This window comes from Gorilla gorilla, chromosome 6, assembly GCF_029281585.2.
Source record: "Gorilla gorilla gorilla isolate KB3781 chromosome 6, NHGRI_mGorGor1-v2.1_pri, whole genome shotgun sequence".
Lineage (NCBI taxonomy): Eukaryota > Metazoa > Chordata > Mammalia > Primates > Hominidae > Gorilla > Gorilla gorilla.
In genome coordinates, this window is record NC_073230.2 from 91,493,696 (window position 1) to 91,516,586 (window position 22,891).

Sequence of the window (22,891 nt, forward strand, 5' to 3'; positions counted from 1 at the left end):
TAGATCTATGTGACTACCACCACAGTCAAAATACATAACAAGTCCATTATAACGATCCTTCATTCTACTTTTATAGGCACCCCTACCTACCTCCCATCCTCTCCCTGCCAACCACAAACCTATTTTCCATCTCTAAAAGTTTGCCACTACAAGAATGCTGTATAAATGAAACTTTACAGTATATAATCTTTTGGTATTGACTATTTTCACTCAGCATAATTCCCTTGAGATCTATCCAACTTGTTTCATGTATCAATAGTTGCTTTTTATTACAACAAAGGTTGGGGACTGCTGCTGTAGTACATCTATGGTAATGCATGCCCATGTAAAATTGCATACATATACCATATGTACATCTATGCCATAGACGTACTACAGCAGCAGTCTCCAACCTTTTTGGCACCAGGTACCAGTTTCATGGAAGACAGTATTTCTACAGACAAGGTGGGGGGTATGGTTTGGGGATGAAAATGTTCCACCTCAGATCTTCAGCCATTAGAGTCTCATAAGGAGCACGCAACCGTGATCCCTTGCATGTACAGTTCACAATAGGGTTTGCATCCTCTGAGAATTTGATGCCGCTGCTGATCTGATAGGAAGCAGAGCTCAGGTGGTAATGCTTGCTTGCCTGCAACCTCCATCCCTTGTGTGTACAGTTTACAATAGGATTTGCACTCCTCTGAGAATCTAATGCTGCTGCTGATCTGATAGGAAGCGGAGCTCAGGTGCTAATGCTTTCTTACCCACCCCTCACTTCCTGCTGTGCTACCCAGTTCCTAACAGAACACTGACCAGTACCGGTCCACAGCCCAGGGGTTGGGGACCCATGTACTACAGATTATTTAATCATTTGCTCATTGAAGGAGCTGTTTCCAGTGTTTGGCTATTATGAATAAAGCTGCTATCAACATTCACGGACAGGCTTTTCTGTGAATATTAGTTTTTATTTTTCTGAGATAAATAAATAGCAATTGCTGAATCATACGTTATACATGTTTAGTTTTGAAAGAAACTGCCATACTCTTTTCCAGAATGGCTGTTCATTTTCCATTCCCCCTAACAATGTATGAGGCTCAAGTTTCTCCATATTCCCCAAAATTGGTATTATGACTATGTTTTTGTTTTAGTGTTCTGAAAATTGTATAATATTTCTTTGTGGTTTTAATTTTCATTTTCCTAATGAAAATGATATTGAACAGCTTTTCATGTGCTCATTTGTATATCCTGTTGTGAAATGTCTCTTCATGTTTTCTGCCCATTTCTAATTGGATTGTTTGGATGTCTTACTGTAAAGTATTGAGAGTCCTTTATATATTCTTGATATTAGTCCTTTGCTGAATATGTGGTTTGAAAATATTTTTGCCAGTCTATAGCTTGTCTTTTCATTATCTTCACAAGATCTTTAGCAGAGCAAAAGTTTTGAATTTTGAAGAGGCCTAATCTAGCAATTTTCCTTTTTTGGATTTTGCTTTGGATGTGAAGGCTAAAAACTTTTCCCCTAGGCCAGGCGCGGTGGTTCGCACCTGTAATTCTAGCACTTTGGGAGGCCAAGGCAGGCAGATCACTTGAGGTCAGCAGTTTGAAACCAGCCTGGCCAACATGGTGAAACCCCGTCTCTACTAAAAATACAAAAAATTAGTCCGGCATGGCGTGCACCTATAATCCCAGCTACTCGGGTGGCTGAGGCAGGAAAATTGCTTGAACCAGGGAGGCGGAGGTTGCAGTGAGCTGAGATCGCACAACTGCACTCCAGCCTGGCCGACAGAGCAAGACTCTGTCTCAAAAAACAAACAAACAAACAAAACCAAAAAAACAACTTTTCCCCTAGCCCTAGATCCTAAAGATTTTCTTCCATATCGTAAGAGTATCTTTTTAAACAAAAAAGAGCTGCCCATGTGTGAGTTATCAATCTTCTCAGCAGCTTCTTTTTGTCAGTGTTGTTCTATCCTTTTTAGATGCTCTCTGAGGCAAAACTTAGTTTTTAAAGAAAACTAAACCAGTTCCACTTTGGTCTAGGGGATTGTTAAAGCCAGAAGAAAACAGCCTGTGTTCTAAAGACACAAACTATGAAGGTAATGTGCTGGTATTTTAAGTAGATCTATCAAATGTTTATTGAGTGCCTGCTATGTATGAGTTAGCCAATTTCTAGAACTTAGGGAAATGAAGATAAATAAGGTCAGGTCCCTGCTCTACAGGAGCTCAAGATCAAACCAAGAAACTGGTGCCAGAACAGCACAGAAACTCATGCATATAGAACTTAACCACAAAATGACTATTTCCTCAAATTCAACAAACATTTATTGGGCACTGTGTACTAGACATTGTATCTGAGAATACGAAGATTAACCCTACTGAGGCCCTGGCAGGAGAAGCTTCTTTTCAATGGAAGAGATAGAGCTGTAAATAATATCCACAATATAAGGAAACGATGGTGTAGTAGAAAAAGCAAAGAGTTGGAAAAATCCCGGTTCTGACACCTACTACTTGTGTGAAGGTTGTTTAATAACTTTGAGCCTGAGAGTTATCCCTTATACAATGGAGATGCTAATACATAATTTACAGCTTTGTAATGAAAATTCAGCTAGAATATATGTAGATAGTCTTTCATCTAAATAAAGTCAACGAGATTTGGTGATTGATGGGATAGATTTGGAGTGGTGGAAAGAATGCAGTGCAGGGTGGTTCCCGGGTTTCTGGTCTCTGACAGCACAACTGATTTGCTGTTGTCCTTGTACATTGTCTGGGGGTTTATCCTAGGTTTTAGTTGTAGTGGAGCCACCAACAGCCAACATACATACAGACCAGAAGAACAACTCTAGTGGTTTTGTTCAGAGGCATAGGCAGATGTGGTCAGGGGTGGGGGAGAAATTAGAAGAAGGCCTAGAAGATGAAGACAGTGGTGCCTGTGTAGCCTACAGGGAAGATGCTCAACAGATAGTTGAAAAAAAAAAATCTGAACTTAAGGTAAAAGTTTAGCCTGGAAATAGTCATTAGCATATAGTCATCCATCTTGATGACATCAACTACAATATTCTAGAATACCGTCTATCTGCATAAGAAGGCAGCTGGATATTTCAGAATTTTTCCAGTCCAGCCAGGCACAGTGGCTCACACCTGTAATCCCAGCACTTTGGGAGGCCAAGGCGGGTGGATCACCTGAGGTCAGGAGTTCGGGACCAGCCTGGCCAACATGGTGAAACCCCGTCTCTACTAAAAATACAAAAGTTAGCCAGGCATGGTGTCAGGTGCCTGCAATCCCAGCTACTCAGGAAGCTGAGGCAGGAGAATCACTTGAACCTGGGAGGCAGAGGTTACAGTGAGCAGAGATCGCACCATTGTACTCCAGCCTGGGGGACAAGAGTGAGACTTCATCTCAAAAAAAAAAAAAAGGATTTTTCCAGTCCTTGGGACCTGATCACCCCAGGCTTCAGTCTGGACTTTTAAAAACACTTCTTTCTAATTCAGCCAAAATTTATCTTTGCCCTATTACAAGTCTTTTTTAGAAATGTAAAGGTCACACCTAAATATATGTACTGTACTCCATTTAAAAAATTTCCACTTATGGATCATGCTTTTCTGGACTTTATTCAGTACACTGCAACCTGTAGATTTCCTTATATTTAGATGGCACACTTTAGTTTGCAAAACCCTTTCCTACACATCAAATCATCTGATTCTTACAAAAACTCTTCTAAATGCAGAAACTCAGGCTCAAATTGCTGACATGACTTGACTAAACTGACACATTAGCAAGTGGAAGAACTGGGAGTCAAGCTCACTTCTCCTGACTCCTAAGCCAGCACTTTTACCAACTGGTGGCTGGGTGAAGCCCAGGCCCAGCCTATCACACTAACTTGGCCTCCCAGAATCAAACTTGGTGCACTCTGATGGCTTCAATATTCTGAAAGGCTGGTGGAAACTCTACCTAAGTCATGAAGTGTTAGGGAAAATGGAAACTCCCTAAAATCTAGTTGAACATTAAGAATTAGGGTGAGATAAGCGACCAGCTCATGTTCCCAAAAAAGACGGCATGGTGGCCGGGCGCGGTGGCTCACGCCTGTAATCCCAGAACTTTGGGAGGCCAAGGCAGGTGAATCACGAGGTCAGGAGATCAAGACCATCCTGGCTAACACGGTGAAAACCTGTCTCTACTAAAAATACAAAAAATTAGCCAGGCGTGGTGGCAGGCACCTGTAGTCCCAGCTACTTGGGAGGCTGAGGCAGGAGAATGGTGTGAACCCAGGAGGCGGAGCTTGCAGTGAGCCGAGATCATGCCACTGCACTCCAGCCTGGGCAACAGAGCGAGACGCCGTCTCAAAAAAAAAAAAAAAAGATGGCATGGCACTAAGAAATTCTTTTATTCCTTCATGATTTAGTTATGCATTTTGATCAATATTTTGTCTCACATATATGAGAAAAGCAATGCCTAAAACAGATTTGTGAAGTGCCAAGAATATTCATTTTCATTCGTCTCTCTTTTTACTAAAGGTCAGTTAATGAAAGAATGTGGTATTCATGATCAGTCTGAAATTATTAAAGACCTCAGAGATATGCAGCTGTGATCTCTGAACTGAAAAACCCTTGCTTGTTCTCCAGGAACAATAACAACAACAAAAAGATGAGTCAATTGACACTGTATACAGCTTCCATTGTCTTTGTAAAGAACAATTTATTATCTCTTGTCTCGGGTAGCTGTCATCTGCCTGGGGATTTGATGAATGGAGTATATAAAAGTGTGGGCATCAGTAAATTAGCCAGTGATTCAGACCTATTGGAAGGTCACATCTCATTTTTCATGCCTAGTTGAAAATCTGAAGTGTTAACAGTGTAGGATACCCCAAAACAGGCTTGCAGCCCTGAATACAAGTTACATTTTCATCAGTAATTTAATACTAAATTTATTATTTGATAATAAATACATTGAAAACTCAAAACCCTAGGTGTTTTTAAGTTATTTTCTTACAAGCTGTATTACTTTACAAATATGGCGAAGTTTAACAGGATTTTAAGAGGTTTTTGATTAATGATTGGTCCCAGTTATAAACTAATTTAATTAGATTCTTTAGATATTTTAACCTGCATTTATAAATATAACATATTTGATTACCTTATAAAGGGTACTTCCATTCCCATCCTATGGCCATGCCCAGAGCAAGGAAATCTGGGAAATAACAGTCTCTACATAGGTGGCTATGTATCCAATTAAAACATGCAAGATTCTATTTTTAAAAGGAAAAGAGAAAAGACTGGGCACTGGAGGGGGTATTAGCAGTCTCTGTCATATCCATGTTCTTCTGAGGAGTTAGTCCAATAGCTTACCCCTCCCAGCCTTATTGTTTCCCAGCAGCCCCTTAGAGTGCAGTGCTTTTTTTTTTTTTTTCTTTGAGACGGAGTCTCATTCTGTCGCCCAGGCTGAAGTGCAGTGGCGCGATCTCTGCTCACTGCAAGCTCCGCTTCCTGGGTTCACGCCATTCTCCTGCCTCAGCCTCCCGAGTAGCTGGGACTACAGGTGCCTGCCACCATGCCCGGATTTTTTGTATTTTTAGTAGAGACGGGGTTTCACTGTTAGCCAGTATGGTCTTGATCTCCTGACCTTGTGATCTGCCCGCCTCGGCCTCCCAAAGTTCTGGGATTACAGGTGTGAGCCACTGCGCCGGGCCCCACAGCGCTTCTTTTGTAATTACTGTGGCAGCTTTGACCACATAAATGTTCCACGTGTACTCAGAGTATGGCTCTGGCCTCAGTATAAATTCTCTAGGTGATTGCATCTTTCTCTTTCAATTCTTACCTACAGATTAGAGCTCAAATGAAAATACTGCTACAATTCTGCCAGGTATACCAACTCAGTGTAATAGAATATGTCCATAGAAATTATCTCCAGTGCTAATCTCTGTATAAGGTCTTAAATGTGGAGGATTTTCACACTTGTCCTTTGATAATTCTCTGTACTCATAACCTTGGTTTTGGGCAGCTAAGAAGATGAAAATTAGAAAATCAACATAAGGTCAAAATTCAGCATTTAAAAAGCCAAACAAAACTCTTCATTAAAGCATTTCTGATGAAGGATATTTCTACTTAGTATGGAAGAAAAGTGTACACAGATGATGGTTGAGTTTGGTTTGTAGCTATATATATAACGAGTCAAATTTAAATCAAAATAATCAGCTTATTTTCTTAAAGGTCTTTGCTATTTTCTAAAAGATTACATTTTCAAACTACTGTTTAGCTTGGAGGGATTTTTTTCCCATCAACTTTGCTTGACATTTGATAAAGTTATTTCTTTTTGATAGTTTAATAAATCTTTAGTCTTTCCTGTATCAATAACTTGAGCTCAAATGTAGAAAGGAAAAGCAAGGATGATTGGGAAAGGAAAGACAGAATAACACAAGAGAAAAGAATAACAGAATAACCAAAGTTCCTCTCCTTTATCACAAATAAGTATTTGTTTTCATAATACACATCATTCATACTACTTTCCATTATCCCTACAAATTCCTGAATCCACCATGTGAAAAGTCATTATATTTCTTTTTTTTTTTTTTTGAGATGGATCACTTTACCATTATGTAATGCCCATCTTTGTCTTTGTCTTTTTTTTTTTTTTTTTTTTTTGAGATGGAGTCTTGCTCTGTCCCCCAGGCTGGAGTGCAGTGGTGTGATCTTGGCTCACCGCAAGCTCCGCCTCCTGGGCTCATGCCATTCTCCTGCCTCAGCCTCCTGAGTAGCTGGGGCTACAGGCGCCCACCACCACGCCCGGCTAATTTTTTTTCATTTTTAGTAGAGATGGGGTTTCACCATGTTAGCCAGGATGGTCTCAATCTCCTGACCTCGTGATTCCCCCACCTTGGCCTCCCAAAGTGCTGGGATTACAGGCGTGAGCCACCGTGTCGGGCCGAAAAGTCATTATAATTCAAACAAAAACCTCCTGTTGACATTGCATACGTATTTTTATTTTACATTATTTGCAAAGATTTTGCTACCATTATAGATTTTTTAATGTTATAATAATTAAAAATTCAAGTTTCTCTATTTAAATAATCACTTATTTCTACATCAACCTAGAGATAGACAGTCATTATTTCTTATTCCTTATTTGCTTCCTTTCTGACTGATTGAGCATGAGCAGTTGGATCTGTTTCCTGAGTCCTTTTACTTGCTTTCAGGAGCTGTCTAGTTCATTTGTGTAGTAGCCCAGGAGGAGAGCTAGTCAGTGCAAGGGAAGAGATGGATTCAGCTATAACCACAGGTGTGCCTCAGGGAGTCTAGAAATTGCTCATGGCGTTGTCTGTAGCAACATTCTGCAGTTTTCTGAGGACAGGCTCCGAAAGTTTTTATTAGATTCTCAAAGGTATCTACAATACAAAGTAGGTTCAAAACTATGGCCTCTGTTCCTTCTGTAAGATGTCAAGGGCATAGTTGCACCTTTAAGAGAGTCGCCATATTCTAGGTCTTCTTCCTTCACCTGTGGGAGGCATGATGAAGTCTGGGAGAAACACGATAGGAGTGTTTGCTATGGCTAGAAAGGGCTAGAGTGGCCATAGTAGTAAGAGTCAACGCAACCCAGAAGCGCCCGCCCATCTCATCCAGCCTGGGCTAACTTCATTTCTCCACTCAGCACTTCAGGTTCTCCTTTTGTAAAGTATGTATTTGGGGCAGGTAAACACTACCTAGCCCATATTTCATCAAAATGTGTATATTAGGTGGCAATTTACATATAGGAGTATACCGAACTGTTAGCTTCCTGAGGGCAGGAGCCATCTTTTCTCCTTCCTGGTCTCCTGCCATCTTGTAGAGCACCTCACATATAATGAATGTCCCATAAACGTTTATTGAATTGAATTAATTATAAGAATTAGACATGTTTTATACTGTGTGTTTATCAGGTCACTTGGGATTTATATAAAATCCTGTTTCTTTATTAAACAAGCAAAATTTCCCTTGGGCTTCAAGTACTGTACAAAAAACAAATTCAATTAAATCTAGCAGCAAAATTCTCTACAGACAAAAGAGCACATCTATATCCATTAGGAAATCCTTTCCACCTGACATAGGAATTAACCTCATACATACCAGCTCTCCCTTCAGTTCTTCTGTAAACCTGGATGCGTGAACATATCCAGAAAAAAAGTCTAACTCACAGAAAATGACCAGCCTTTGATCTGCTGAGATTTGTATCATAGAATATTTATGTTCTTCTATTTATTATTATAGTTGATGTTTAACATGATTCATCAACCTAATCTTACATATTTAATTGGTTTCTGTTCTTGTAGCTTCTTTCCCCCTTAGAGTGCGAAGACTCTGAATAAATAAACTTAAAATTAAATATCCTAACCCTGAGTAATTGATAAGGAGAATAGAAACAGCAAACAGGTGAGCAAAAAAAAGAAAACAGAAGGAAATTAAAAGTGAAGGAAGTATATGCTGTCCAAGTGCTTTATCTTATCTCCTGGGGTTTTATTTCGTCTGTTTGATGTCATTGCAAATATTTGCTGAGTACCTAAGTTAGGCTCTGTGCCAGGCATAAGAAGCACGACAATGAAGAAGACAAGGATCTTGAACTCAACCACTGGGGGACACAAACAAATCACTTTTTATAAAATAAGACAAAAGAAAATGAATTCTGAATAATTGCAAATAAGTGGGCATGCCCAGGAAAGAATAATTCATTCAGACTAGAGACCTGGGAAAGTTTAACAAAGAAGGTATCTAAAGTAGTGAACTCTAATATTTCAGAAAAGAGGAAGTTTCTGGCACTTAGATCCAGAGACAAGAAACTCTGGGTCTAGTGTAACAAACTGACCTTGGCCTAGATAGAGAAGTAGTTGCTCCAATCCCTTTCCTGCTGTGAGTTTTGATGTTCACTACCTGCAATGTGACAGTGGAGGTGTGGGGGAGGGAGAGAAAAAGAAAGAAGGGAATTGCTAAGTGAAAGCAAAATAGTGGCTTGCAAAATAGTGACCTGCACATATTCAATTTAGAATAGGATTTATCAGGCCAGGTGCGGTGGCTCAAGCTTGTAATCCCAGCACTTTGGGAGGGTGAGGTGGGCAGATTACCTAAGGTCAGGAGTTCAAGACCAGCCTGGCCAACATGGCGAAACCCCGTCTCTACTAAAAAGATACAAAAATTAGCCGGGCATGGTGGCGGGCGCCCTTAATCCCAGCTACTTGGAAGGCTGAGGCAGGGAGAATTGCTTGAACCCAGGAGGCAGAGCTTGCAGTGAGCTGAGACTGTCTCAAAAAAAAAGAAAAAGAATAGGATTTATCTAACCCACCTTCAACCTCAGCATGTTAATTTCGTTCTGATTAAATCATATTTACACCAAGCAACTCCATCCCACTTGCCAACCATGTGAACACATGCACACACACACACACACACACACACACAGACATACCTCTACCTTGGAGTTCATGTACTCATAACTTTGGCTTCTAAATATCTCAAGCATTAAGATTTAACTCCATGACTAACTACTAATAAGAACCATCCTCATGCCCTGCCCCACTAAATAACCCCACCCCAACTCTCTCTCTCCTAAAAACTGTCTAAAAACCCCTCTTCAAAACAGCCAAGAAAGATTCCTGCATTCAGGCAATAGCCAAGGAATATTTTCAATGTTTAGTGAGTTAAGGTCTCAAAAAGAAGAAATGTAACTTTATTTAAAAATGCACGTGTAGTTTTTTATTTTTATTTAAATTAAAGGAAATGTTCACATTGCAATAGAAAAATACCTAAATGTCTAAAAATGGGGAATAGTCAAATATTGATACCCACATATATTAAAATACTATATGGCTGTCAAAAATTATTTAGAAAAACAATTAAAGATGTTGGCAATATACAGTACATGATAAATTAAGTGAAAGAAGTAAATTATAAAACGAGATATAGAACATAATTGCATTATTTTTAAAATATGTATATTAACAGAACAAAGATTGGAAAGATAAACATCTAAATAAGATGTGATGGGATTGCAGGCCAAGTGCGGTGGCTCACGCCTGTAATCCCAGCACTTTGGGAGGCCAATGCGGGCAGATCACGAGGGTCAGGAGATCGAGACCATCCTGGCTAATACGGTGAAGCCCCATCTCTACTAAAAATACAAAAAAAAAAAATCGCCGGGCATGGTGACAGGCACCTGTAGTCCCAGCTACTCGGGAGGCTGAGACAGGAGAATGGTATGAACCTGGGAGGTGGAGCTTGCAGTGAGCCGAGATCACGCCACTGCACTCCAGCCTGGGCGACAGAGCGAGACTTCATCTGACAAAAAAAAAAAAAAAAAAAAAGATGTGATGGGAATGTGAATGATTTTTTTATTTCCTTTATACTTTTCTGCATTTTCCAAATTTTTAAGCAAAAACACATTACTTTTAAAGTAATTATAAAGGTCAAAATTGTTTAAACAACCCAGGAAAACTGTTTTTCCACTTCCTACTCAAATATACTGCTTTTGAATCTCACTTTTGACTTGAAATAAATGAGGTGGCTGTTGGTTCAGGTACAGGGAATCAAGTTACAAAATAATTTTCCCTTTCTTTAGGCAAAATCCATCATCCTGCAGATAATTCTCTATCTATCCCCCAGGGTGTCCTCTTTTCCTGTCTATCCTTATCTGCTGGTATGAGAGAGATAGAGACACCCCTCTCTGCCTCCAAAGAACTTATTACCATAGTTGGCCCCATCTATGCCCAAGTGCCCAATTTCTAGGCTTCCTTCGTCTCAGATCCCACAGGGAACAGCCTCTTTTAGTTCAGAGACAAAGACGTGTCTTCAGGGTGAAAATACAAAAAATAAAAGATACACAGAAGCCTCTGGGGGTTACATGTGCCTCTTAGATGTAAACAGTTATTATGTAATGTGAAAAACTTCCCTTTGCTGGAAACTCCTTTATTCCACCAAAGACTCAACACACAAGTGACAGAGTATGTGTGTGCCTTTGTTCTTGGTTGGTTCTGATCTAGAGGCTAAGGTTTATTTATTTATTATTATTATTATTATTATTATTATTATTATTATTTTGAGACGGAGTCTCGCTCTGTCGCTCAGGCTGGATTGTCCCAAAGCAAAATTCACGAAGAGGCTTCTCTGTTTTTTGCCTTTCAAAAAGTAATTCCAGCAGAAATGGTTTGCTTTCCCCATAGGGCAGTTTGGATTGTATGTATGCCTATGACTAGTATCAGGTGCAGAAATATTTATTTGGGAGAGTTAAGTTTTCTTATATTGTTTCAGGATGATTTTCCTCCTGATTGTATTCAACTATCTTCTCTTGCTTTCCTCTTTCTAGGCACATAGTCAGTGATAAATTTCTGCAGCCTTCGTAAGAGGTAGCTCTTAAGAATAGACATTTTCCACAAATACAGTCTTTGTTTACATATTATGTGCTCTAGGCATAAGAGCATCTTAAGAAGATACTATATAAAACAAAAACATTTCCAGTTCTAATAGGAATATATTCCTAATGGCAGCATTCTAGAGGCTATGAAAGTTGTTATGGAAGGAGTGTATTTTAAGCAAGGTCCTCCTGTATTCCCTTAAAACATTCCTCTCTGTAGACTTTCCTTCCTGCCAGCAGGCCGAGGCTCTGCTCCAGACTTGGAATCGGAAGAGCCGTGAGCTGTTTCTCCAGGGGTTGGAATGAATGGGAATTGATCTACCTGCGGTCTTGGTGAATCAGCTTGTGACCAGTCAAAGTTATCTGCAAGACTAAAAGTGCACTCAATTTCATGCCCTTGAGGGACCCTGAAATGCTCCCACATTTTTCAAGCAAGCATCCAAGGAAACTCCAACATTATCTCACTGCGTACAGTTTTCCTATGACTTTGACTTAATCACAATGTGGTGACTTAATCACCCTATCTTTAGCCAAAGAAGTTGGGCCACTTGGCTCAATCCTGATACAGCCGCAATCTTTGTGAGATAAACTGCCCTATCGCAGACCTTGAGGGTCCACCAACATAAGATCAACTATTCAATAGGATGCCCAGTATCCTCTACTAAGGAAAAAGTTAAGATCTGTATTTTCGTTTATTTATTTAACAAACATTGATTGAATACCAACTGTGTCAGGAATTCTTCTAGGTGCTAGAAATTCAGCAGTACAAGGCAGGAGCTGGTGAGAAAAATATCCCTGCTCTAATGGAATCTCCTGCTACTGAGGCAAAACAGATGATAACATAAGCAAGTAAAACGTGTACATGTTAGTTGGTGATTACTATAAAGAAAAATAGGGCCAGGCACGGTGGCTCATGCCTGTAATCCCAGCACTTTGGGAGGCCGAGGTGGGCGGATCACGAGGTCAGCAGATAGAGACCATCCTGGCTAAAACAGTGAAACCCCATCTCTACTAAAAATACAAAAAAAAAAAATTAACCGGGCGTGGTGGCGGGTACCTGTAGTCCCAGCTACTCGGGAGGCTGAGGCAGGCGAATGGCATGAACATGGGAGGTGGAGCTTGCAGTGAGCCGAGATGGCACCACTGCACTCCAGCCTGGGCAACAGAATGAGACTCCGTCTCAAAAAAAAAAAAAGAGAAAAGAAAAGAGAAAGAAAGCAGGGAGGCCAGGCATGATGGTTCATGCCTGTAATCCCAGAACTTTGGGAGGCCAAGGCGGGTGGATCACTTGAGGTCAAGGGTTCGAAACTAGCCTGGCCAACATGGCGAAACCCCATCTCTACTCCAAATACAAAAATTAGCCAGGCATGGTGCGTGCCTGTAATCCTAGCTACCTGAGAGGCTAAGATGGGAGAATTGCTTGAACCCGGGAGGCAGAAGTTGCAGTGAGCCGAGATCGTGCTGCTGCACTCCAGCCTGAGTGACAGAGTGAGATTCCACCTCAAAAAAATAAAATAAAATAATAAAGCAGCGTAGGGGCGTGGAGAGATTCATGTCTTGGAGAGGGATAGAGTGGCCAGGGAAAGCCACACTGAGAAGGTAACCACTGAGTACAGACCTGAAAAGGAGACGAAGGAAGCCATGTAGGTATCTTAACAGGGAGCACTCCACACAGCAAGAACAGAAGTACAAGAGCCCTAAGGCAGGAGACTCCTACTGTGTCTGAAGAACAACAAAGAGGCCAGAGTGGCTAGAACCCAGTGAGCAAGAAGAGAGAAGTCAAGGATGAAGTTAGAGAGGTCAAGGGGCAGGCATCACACTGACCATGTAGGGATTGAGGTTTTCCTCTTAGAGACATGAGAAGCCACTGAAAGAAAGCAGACTTATTTAACAGCCACACCCTGATTGTTGTGTTGACCAGACTGCAAGAAGGCAAGGGAAGAAGGAAGAGATCAGATAGAAGGTTTTATTTATTTGTTTTGGTTTTTGTTGAGACAGGTCTCGTTCCATTGCTCAGGCTGGAGTGCAGTGTCATGATCATGGCTCACTACAGCCTCAGCTTCTCGGGCTCAGTTGATTCTCCCACTCAGCCTCCCGAGTAGCTGGGACTACAAGTAAACACCACTATGCCCAGCTAATTTTTTGTAATTTTAGTAGAGGTGGGGTTTCACCATGTTGCCCAGGCTGTTCTCAAACTCCTGGGCTCAAGTAATCCACCTGCCTTGGCCTCCCAATGTGCTGGAATTACAGGCGTGAGTCACTGCACCTGGCCAAGATAGGTTTTTGCAAAAATTCATAGACCAAAGATGATAGTTGCTTGTACGAGGACAGTGGCAGTGAAAGTGGTAAGAAGTTTTAAAACTATTCGACTAAACATATCTTTATTTGTATCATAGCTATACAGAAAACAGGTGTTAGTTCCCCATCCCTACTCCTAACTCCAGGGGAGTCTAAATAGGCTTTTATACTGACTGAATTAATATATAAGGGTGCCTACCCATTGACCTCTCTAACCTCATCCTTGACTTCTCTCTTCTTGCTCACTGGGTTCTAGCTACTCTGGCCTCTTTGTTGATCAGTAAAACAATAGTCAAAGGGTTAACTACTAGAAGGTTGACGAGTGAATTTAAATAGAATTTTCCATAACAAACACACAAGAGTAACTGTAATTTCCCACATTCAGTAGGTAAACAAGTATCATAAAATCAAGGTTAAGGGCAATATGCAATAAACCATTGTAGGTAAAATAGAGTTTTTGGGAAATATCTTGCAAATAGACTATGCAGCACTCATTTTATGATGACAAGATACAGAAAAGATAGAAATCTGAAAAGAAAGCATCCTCATTTCAGCCTTATAATCTGAGTGTCTTTAAGGCAGCTGATTTATAAATGGACTTCAGACTTCTTTCCTGACTCGAAAGGAAATGCAAACTGTAGCTCTTGGAGAATACAGAACACCAGGGCCAAGAATCTCTTTGTTCCTTCAAGCCTCTTCATTCAACATTGATTGAGACTTGCCGCCTCTATCATCAACTCTACCTCCATGCAAGACTGAATCAAAGAATCTGGGGCTTGTAATTTTGAGTTCTATGTCTATGCTATGCTGTGCTATGCTATGCCATAAGAAGCTCTCCTCAAACAGAGAAAGTGGTCACTAGACCAGTTGGGTTTTTTCTTTGGAAATTTGAAATGGGAAAGATTTAAACAACTGGCAATTGCGGTAGAGAGAAGGAAAGAGCAGCCGAGTCATGTTAGGGTAGAGAGGCAGGACTGTGTAGAGCTCTGTGAATCCTGACCAGGATTCCTCTCCCTCTTACTGCCTTAGGAATCCTAGCTTGAGGTAAGCTAAATGAGTTGGCTTCTTGCAACTAAAACTACCTCCACAGGCACTGAGAAAAAGAATACTATCTGAGACTTATTTCCAATTTATGATGGAAGATACTTAGAGGAAAAAAAGTGATTTATCTTCAAAACTTGAAATGATTATTCTGGGAAATGATTTTTCTAGAAAAGGTGTAGGAAATCATTTCCTAGAAAAATCATTTCTAATATATAGTTCATTGGCTGGTGAGATAAGTTTTCCTAGAAAGCATTTGTCTAGGAAAAATGATTTTTCTGGGCTTGGTCTCAGACATCACTTCTTCTTGTTACTATTTATTATACTTTAAGTTCTAGGGTACATGTGCACAACATGCAGGTTTGATACATAGGTATACATGTGCCATGTTAGTTTGCTGTACCCATCAACTCGTCATTTACGTTAGGTATTTCTCCTAATGCTATTCCTCCCCAAGCCCCCCACCCCCCGACAGGCTCCAGTGTGTGATGTTCCCGGCCCTTTGTCCAAGTGATCTCGTTGTTCGATTCCCACCTATGAGTGAGAACATGCGGTGTTTGGTTTTCTGTCTTCATGATAGTTTGCTGAGAATGATGGTTTCCAGTTTCATCAATGTCCTTGCAAAGGACATGAACTTATCCTTTTTTATGGCTGCATAGTATTACATGGTGTATATGTGCCACATTTTGTTAATGTAGTCTATCATTGATGGACATTTGGGTTGGTTCCAAGTCTTTGCTATTATGAATAGTGCTGCAATAAACATAAGTGTGCATGTGTCTTTATAGCAGCATGATTTATAATCTTTTGGGTATATACCCAGTAATGGGATTGCTGGGTCAAATGGTATTTCTAGTTCTAGATACTTGAGGAATCACCATGCTGTCTTCCACAATGGTTGAACTAGTTTACAGTCCCACCAACACTGTAAAAGTGTTCCTATTTCTCCACATCCTCTCCAGCATCAGTTGTTTTCTGACTTTTTAATGATCGCCATTCTAACTGGCATGAGATGGTATCTCATTGTGGTTTTGATTTGCATTTCTGTGATGCCTGGTGATGATGAGCATTTTTTCATGTGTCTGTTGGCTGCATAGGTGTCTTCTTTTGAGAAGTGTCTGTTCATATTGTTTGCCCAGTTTTGGATGGGGTTGTTTGCTTTTTTCTTGTAAATTTGTTTGAGTTCTTTGTAGATTCTGGATATTAGCCCTTTGTCAGATGGGTAGATTGCAAACATTTTCTCCCATTCTGTAGGTTGCCTGTTCACTCTGATGGTAGTTTCTTTTGCTGTGCAGAAGCTCTTTAGTTTAATTAGATCACATTTGTCAACTTTGGCTTTTGTTGCCATTGCTTTTGGTGTTTTAGTCATGAAGTCCTTGCCCATGCCTGTATCCTGAATGGTATTGTCTAGGTTTTCTTCTAGGATTTCTATGGTTTTAGGTCTAACATTTAAGTCTTTAATCCATCTTGAATTAAATTTTGTATAAGGTGTAAGGAAGAGATCCAGTTTCAGCTTTCTACACATGGCTAGCCAGTTTTCCCAGCACCATTTATTAAACAGGGAATCCTTTCCCCATTTCTTGTTTTTGTCAGGTTTGTCAAAGATCAGATGGTTGTAGATGTGTGCTGTTACTTCTGAGGCCTCTGTTCTGTTCCATTGGTCTATATATCTGTTTTGGTACAAGTAGCATGCTGTTTTGGTTACCGTAACCTTGTAGTATAGTTTGAAGTCAGGTAGCATGATGCCTCCAGCTTTGTTCTTTTTCCTTAGGATTGTCTTGGCAATGTGGGCTCTTCTTTGGTTCCATATGAACTTTAAAGTACTTTTTTCCAATTCTGTGAAGAAAGTCATTGGTAGCTTGATGGGGATGGCATTGAATCTATAAATTACCTCGGGAAGTATGGCCATTTTCACGATATTGATTCTTCCTATCCATGAGCATGGAATGTTCTTCCATTTGTTTGTGTCCTCTTTTACTTCATTGAGCAGTGGTTTATAGTTCTCTTTGAAGAGGTCCTTCACATCTCCTATAAGTCATATTCCTAGGTATTTTATTTTCTTTGTAGCAATTGTGAGTGGGAGTTCACTCATGATTTGGCTGTTTGTCTGTTACTGGTGTATAGGAATGCTTGTGAGTTTTGCACATTGATTTTGTATCCTGAGACTGTGCTCAAGTTGCTTATCAGCTTAAGGAGATTTTGGGCTGAGATGATGGGGTTTTCTAAATATACAATCATGTCATCTGCAAACAGGGACAATTTGACTTCCTCTTTTCCTCATTGAATACCCTTTATTTCTTTCTCTTGCCTGATTGCCCTGGCCAGAACTTCCAACACTATGTTGAATAGGAGTGGTGAGAGAGGGCATCCCTGTCTTGTGCCAGTTTTCAAAGGGAATGCTTCCAGTTTTTGCCCATTCAGTATGATATTGGCTATGGGTTTCTCATAAATAGCTCTTATTATTTTGAGATATGTTCCATCAATACCTAATTTATTGAGAGTTTTTAGCATGAAGGGCTGTTGAATTTTGTCAAAGGACTTTTCTGCATCTATTGAGACAATCATGTGTTTTTTGTCATTGGTTCTGTTTATGTGATGGATTATGTTTATTGATTTGCATATGTTGAACCAGCCTTGCATCCCAGGGATGAAGCTGACTTGATCGTGGTGGATAAGCTTTTTGATGTGCTGATGGATTCAGATTGCCAGTATTTTATTGAGGATTTTCGCATTGATGTTCATCAGGGATATTGGTCTAAAATTCTCTTTTTTTGTTGTGTCTCTGCCAGGCTTTGGTATCAGGATGATGCTGGCCTCATAAAATGAGGTAGGGAGGATTTCCTCTTTTTCTATTGATTGGAATAGTTTCAGAAGGAGTAGTACCAGCTCCTCTTTGTACCTCTGGCAGAATTCGGCTGTGAATCTGTCTGCTCCTGGATTTCTTTTTGGTTGGTAGGCTATTAATTATTGCCTCAATTTCAGAGCCTGTTATTGATCTATTCAGAGATTCAACTTCTTCCTGGTTTAGTCTTGGGAGGGTGTATGTGTCCAGGAATTTATCCATTTCTTCTAGATTTTCTAGTTTATTTGCATAGAGGTGTTTATAGTATTCTCTGATGGTAGTTTGTATTTCTGTGGGATCGGTGGTGATATCCCCTTTATCATTTTTTATTGTATCAATTTGATTCTACTCTCTTTTCTTCTTTATTAGTCTTGCTAGTGGTCTATCAGTTTTGTGGATCTTTTCAAAAAACCAGCTCCTGGAATCATTGATTTTTGAAGGGTTTTTTTTGTGTCTCTATCTCCTTCAGTTCTGCTCCGATCTTAGTTATTTCTTGCCTTTCTGCCAGCTTTTGAATTTGTTTGCTCTTGCTTCTCTAGTTCTTTTTTTTTTTTTTTTTTTTTTGAGACAGAGTCTCACTTTGTTGCCCAGGCTGGAGTGCAGTGGCCGATCTCAGCTCACTGCAAGCTCTGCCTCCTGGGTTCACACCATTCTCCTGCCTCAGCCTTCCGAGTAGCTGGGACCACAGGTGCCCGCCACCACGCCCAGCTAATTTTTTGTATGTTTTAGTAGAGACGGGGTTTCACCATGTTAGCCAGGATGGTCTTGATATCCTGACCTGGTGATCGGCTCGCCTTGGCCTCCCAAAGTGCTGGGATTACACGCATGAGCCACCGTGCCTGGCCACTTCTCTAGTTCTTTTAATTGTGGTGTTCGGGTGTTGATTTTGGATCTTTCTTGCTTTCTCTTGTGGGCATTTGGTGCTATAAATTTCCCTCTACACACTGCTTTAAATGTGTCCCAGAGATTCTGGTATGTTGTGTCTTTGTTCTCACTGGTTTCAAAGAACATCTTTATTTCTGCCTTCATTTCATTATTTACCCAGTAGTCATTCAGGAACAGGTTGTTCAGTTTCCATGTAGTTGTGACATTTTGCGTAAGTTTCTTAATCCTGAGTTCTAATTTGATTGCACTGTGTTCTGAGAGACAGTTTGTTGTGATTTCTGTTCTTTTACATTTGCTGAGGAGTGCTTTACTTCCAATTATGTAGTCAATTTTAGAATAAGTGCTATGTGTTGCTAAGAAGAATGTATATTCTGTTGATCTGGGGTGGAACATTCTGTAGATGTGTATTAGGTCTGCTTGGTGCGGAGCTGAGTTCAAGTCCTGGATATCCTTATTAATCTTCTGTGTCGTTGATCTGTCTAATATTGATAGTGGGGTGTTAAAGTCTCTCATTATTACTGTGTGGGAGTCTAAGTCTCTTTGTAGGTCACTCAGGACTTGCTTTGTGAATCTGGGTGCTCCTATCTTGGGTGCATATATATTTAGGATAGTTAGCTCTTCTTGTTGAATTGATCCCTTTACCATTATGTAATGGCCTTCTTTGTTTCTTTTGATTTTGTTGGTTTAAAGTCTGTTTTATCAGAGACTAGGATTGCAACCCCTGCTTTTTTTTTTTTTTTTGCTTTCCGTTTGCTTGTTAGATCTTCCTCCATCCCTTTATTTTGAGCCTATGTGTCTGCACATGAGATGGGTCTCCTGAATACAGCACACTGATGGGTCTTGATTCCTTATCCAATTTGCCAATCTGTGTCTTTCAACTGGGGCAGTTAGCCCATTTACATTTAAGGTTAATATTGTTATGTGTGAATTTGATCCTGTCATTATGATGTTAGCTGGTTATTTTGCCTGTTAATTGATACAGTTTCTTCATAGCATCGATGATCTTTACAATTTCGCATGTTCTTGCAGCGGCTGGTACCAGTTGTTTCTTTCCATGTTTAGTGCTTCCTTCAGGAGCTCTTGTAAGGCAGGCCTGGTGGTGACAAAATCTCTCAGCATTTGCTTGTCTATAAAGGATTTTGTTTCTCTTTCACTTATGAAGCTTAATTTGGCTGGATATGAAATTCTGGGTTGAAAATTCTTTTCTTTAAGAATGTTGAATATTGGCCCCCACTCTCTTCTGGCTTGTAGGGTTTTTGCCGAGAGATCTGCTGTTAGTCTGATGGGCTTCCCTTTGTGGGTAACCAGACCTTTCTCTCTGGCTGCCCTTAACATTTTTTCCTTCATTTCGACCTTGGTGAATCTGACTACTATGTGTCTTGGGGTTGCTGTTCTCAAGGAGTATCTTTGTGGTGTTCTCTGTATTTCCTGAATTTAAATGTTGGCCTGCCTTGCTAGGTTGGGTAAGTTCTCCTGGATAATATTCTGAAGAGTGTTTTCCATCTTGGTTCCATTCTCCCTATCACTTTCAGGTACACCTATCAAACGTAGATTTGGTCTTTTCACATAGCCCCATATTTCTTAGATGCTTTGTTTGTTTCTTTTTACTCTAACCCTGTCTTCTCACTTTATTTCATTCATTTGATCTTCAATCACTGATACCCTTTCTTCCACTTGATTGAATTGGCTGTTGAAGCTGTGCATGCATCACGAAGTTCTCGTGCCATGGTTTTCAGCTCCATCAGGTCATTTAAGGTCTTCTCTACACTATTTATTCTTTTGCCATTCGTCTAAACTTTTTTCAAGGTTTTTAGCTTCCTTGCAATGGGTTTGAACATGCTCCTTTAGCTCAGAGAAGTTTGTTATTACTGACCTTCTGAAGCCTGCTTCTGTCAGCTCGTCAAAGTCATTCTTTGTCCAGCTTTGTTCCATTGCTAGTGAGGAGCTGCAATCCTTTGGAGAAGAGGCGCTCTGGTTTTTAGAATTTTCCACTTTTCTGTTCTGGTTTCTTCCCACCTTTGTGGTTTTATCTACCTTTTGTCTTTGATACTGGTGACCTACAGATGGGGTTTTGGTGTAGATATCCATTTTGGTGATGTTGGTGCTATTCCTTTCCATTGGTTAGTTTTCCTTCTAACAGTCAGGTCCCTCAGCTGCAGGTCTGTTGGAGTTTGCTGGAGTTCCACTCCAGACCCTGTTTGCCTGGGTGTCACCAATAGAGGCTGCAGAACAGCAAATATTGCTGCCTAGTCCTTCCTCTGGAAGCTTTGTCCCAGAGGGGCACCTGCCTATATGAGGTGTTTATTGGCCCCTACTGGGAGATGTCTCCCAGTTAGGCTACACGGGCATCAGGGACCCACTTGAGGAAGCAATCTGTCCATTCTCAGAGCTCAAATGCCATGCTGGGAGAACCACTGCTCTCTTCAGAGCTGTCAGACAGGGACATTTAAGTCTGCAGAAGCTATCTGCTGCCTTTTGTACAGCTATGCCCTGCACACAGAGGTGGAATCTATAGAGGCAGAGGCCTTGCTGAGCTGTGGTGGGCTCTGCCCAGTTTGAGCTTCCCTGCTGCTTTGTTTACCTACTCAAGCCTCAGCGATGGCGGACACCCCTCCCCCAGCCAGGCTGCCACCTCGCAGTTCAATCTCAGACTGCTGCACTAGCAGTGAGCAAGGCTCCATGGGCGTGGGACCTGCCGAGCCAGGCACAGGGGAGAATCTGTCTGCCAGTTGCTAAGAAAAACTGGGAAAAGCGCAATATATGGGCGGGAGTTTCCTGTTTTTCCAGGTACAGTTTGTCACGGCTTCCCTCGGCTAGGAAAGGGAAATCCCCTGACCCCTTGTGCTTCCCGGGTGAGGCAATGCCCTGCCCTGCTTTGGCTGGCCCTCCATAGGCTGCACCCACTGTCCAACCAGTCCCAGTGAGATGAACCAGGTAGCTCAGCTGGAAATGCAGAAATCACCCATCTTCTGCATCAGTCACACTGGGAGCTGCACACCAGAGCTGTTCCTATTCAGCCATCTTGGAGCGGATCTCTCCCATCACTTCTTATTTACATGATGCTTGTCCCAATGTATGGCCAGAAAAAGAAGTCTATGGCCACCATGGCACAGAAGAAAAAAAAAACAAAACAAAAAAACTCAATCTTTCATGTCCTCATAAGCCCTGTAAGCAATTGAATTGCACTCTATAAATAATCTTCTTTGTGAACCACGTGGCCTTTTGAATAAACTTGTTTACTAATAGCCCATTCATAAACACGATATAAATAATAAAGTTATTAGCTACTACTTACCAGCACCTAGCAAGTTTCAGGCCCTGTGCTAAGAGCTTTATGTACATTACTACAGTTAATCCTTAGACGCATGAGGCCACATTTTTATCCATTTTTGCAGAAGAGAGATCATGACTTACAGAAGCTGTGTGGCTGATAGAGTCACACAGCTAGTGAGGAACAGCCAGGATTTGAAACCAGGTATGTCTTTAGGCCACTTCCTTATTCCCCAACCACATCCAAAAGCTAGAGGAACATTGATGGTGGTTGTGTGGGAAGGCAGGGTTGAGGTTCAAGGCACATGAGTGAGAAATAATCCAAACTGGTGACTTTCCTATAGTTACAGAGCTGGTGAGGTGCTGGGACACTACCTTTACTTGCTGCCGGTGAATATTTAGTCTCAAGATACTGCCTTATAATGACCAGACAGAAGAACAGGAAGATAGAGACAGGTGTTAAGTAAAGTTTAGCCTAAGGCTGCCTCCTTACATATTTTAAGTTCAGTCTACAGGTTTCTCCACACATAGGGAACTATAACCTAACTGGATGTTTCAGCAGACTGTAACCTATTATATCAATCACCAAACTTCAGCCAATCAAAGGAAGCCAACTGTTCAAACCATATTCAAATAAGGCAAATGCCCAGCTGTAACCAATCTAGTTTCTCTACCTCACTTCTGTTTTCTGTATGTCATTTTCTTTTTTCTGTCCATAAGTCCTCTCTGACCATGTGTCAGTGCTGGAGTAGCTCTGAATCTATTCTGGTTTGGGGGGCTACCCAATCTGAAATTATTCTTTGCTCAATTAAACTCAGTTAAATTTAACTTTTCTAAAGTTTTTTGTTTTGTTTTGTTCTAACAGATGACATTAGAAGTGGAACCCAAAGTAGAGCCTCTTGCAACCCCCAGGAGCACCGAGAGACCAAGAAAAATACCTACCAGGCCCATTGTGTTCATTGCTCTCTTGCAGAAACTGGTGATTGTGGGTAAGTTCACTCTTGGATTCCAAAGCTCCATGGACTTGTGTTTTGAGCTATCTAAATTAGTTTGAGCAAATTTTTTATCTGAACTGGATTAGGACCTTAGGACAGAAACTGGACAGAGTCTAGGATTACACTAATTAGATGAACCAGGTAGCTCAGCTGGAAATGCAGAAATCACCCATCTTCTGCATCAGTCACACTGGGATTCACACTAGACTAATTAATCTA

The 22,891-nt window shown here is 40.8% G+C and overlaps 1 long non-coding RNA gene across 1 annotated transcript in view; it reads left to right on the forward strand.

The window, feature by feature from the left end:
- The window catches only part of LOC129534641 (uncharacterized), a 215,458-nt gene extending 192,801 nt beyond the window's left edge, over positions 1-22,657 (forward strand). Inside the window, exon 3 of the long non-coding RNA XR_008681291.1 lies at positions 22,543-22,657. This is a non-coding gene — a long non-coding RNA (uncharacterized lncRNA). The remainder of the gene's footprint in view (positions 1-22,542) is intronic.
- Positions 22,658-22,891: the final 234 nt, after the last annotated feature.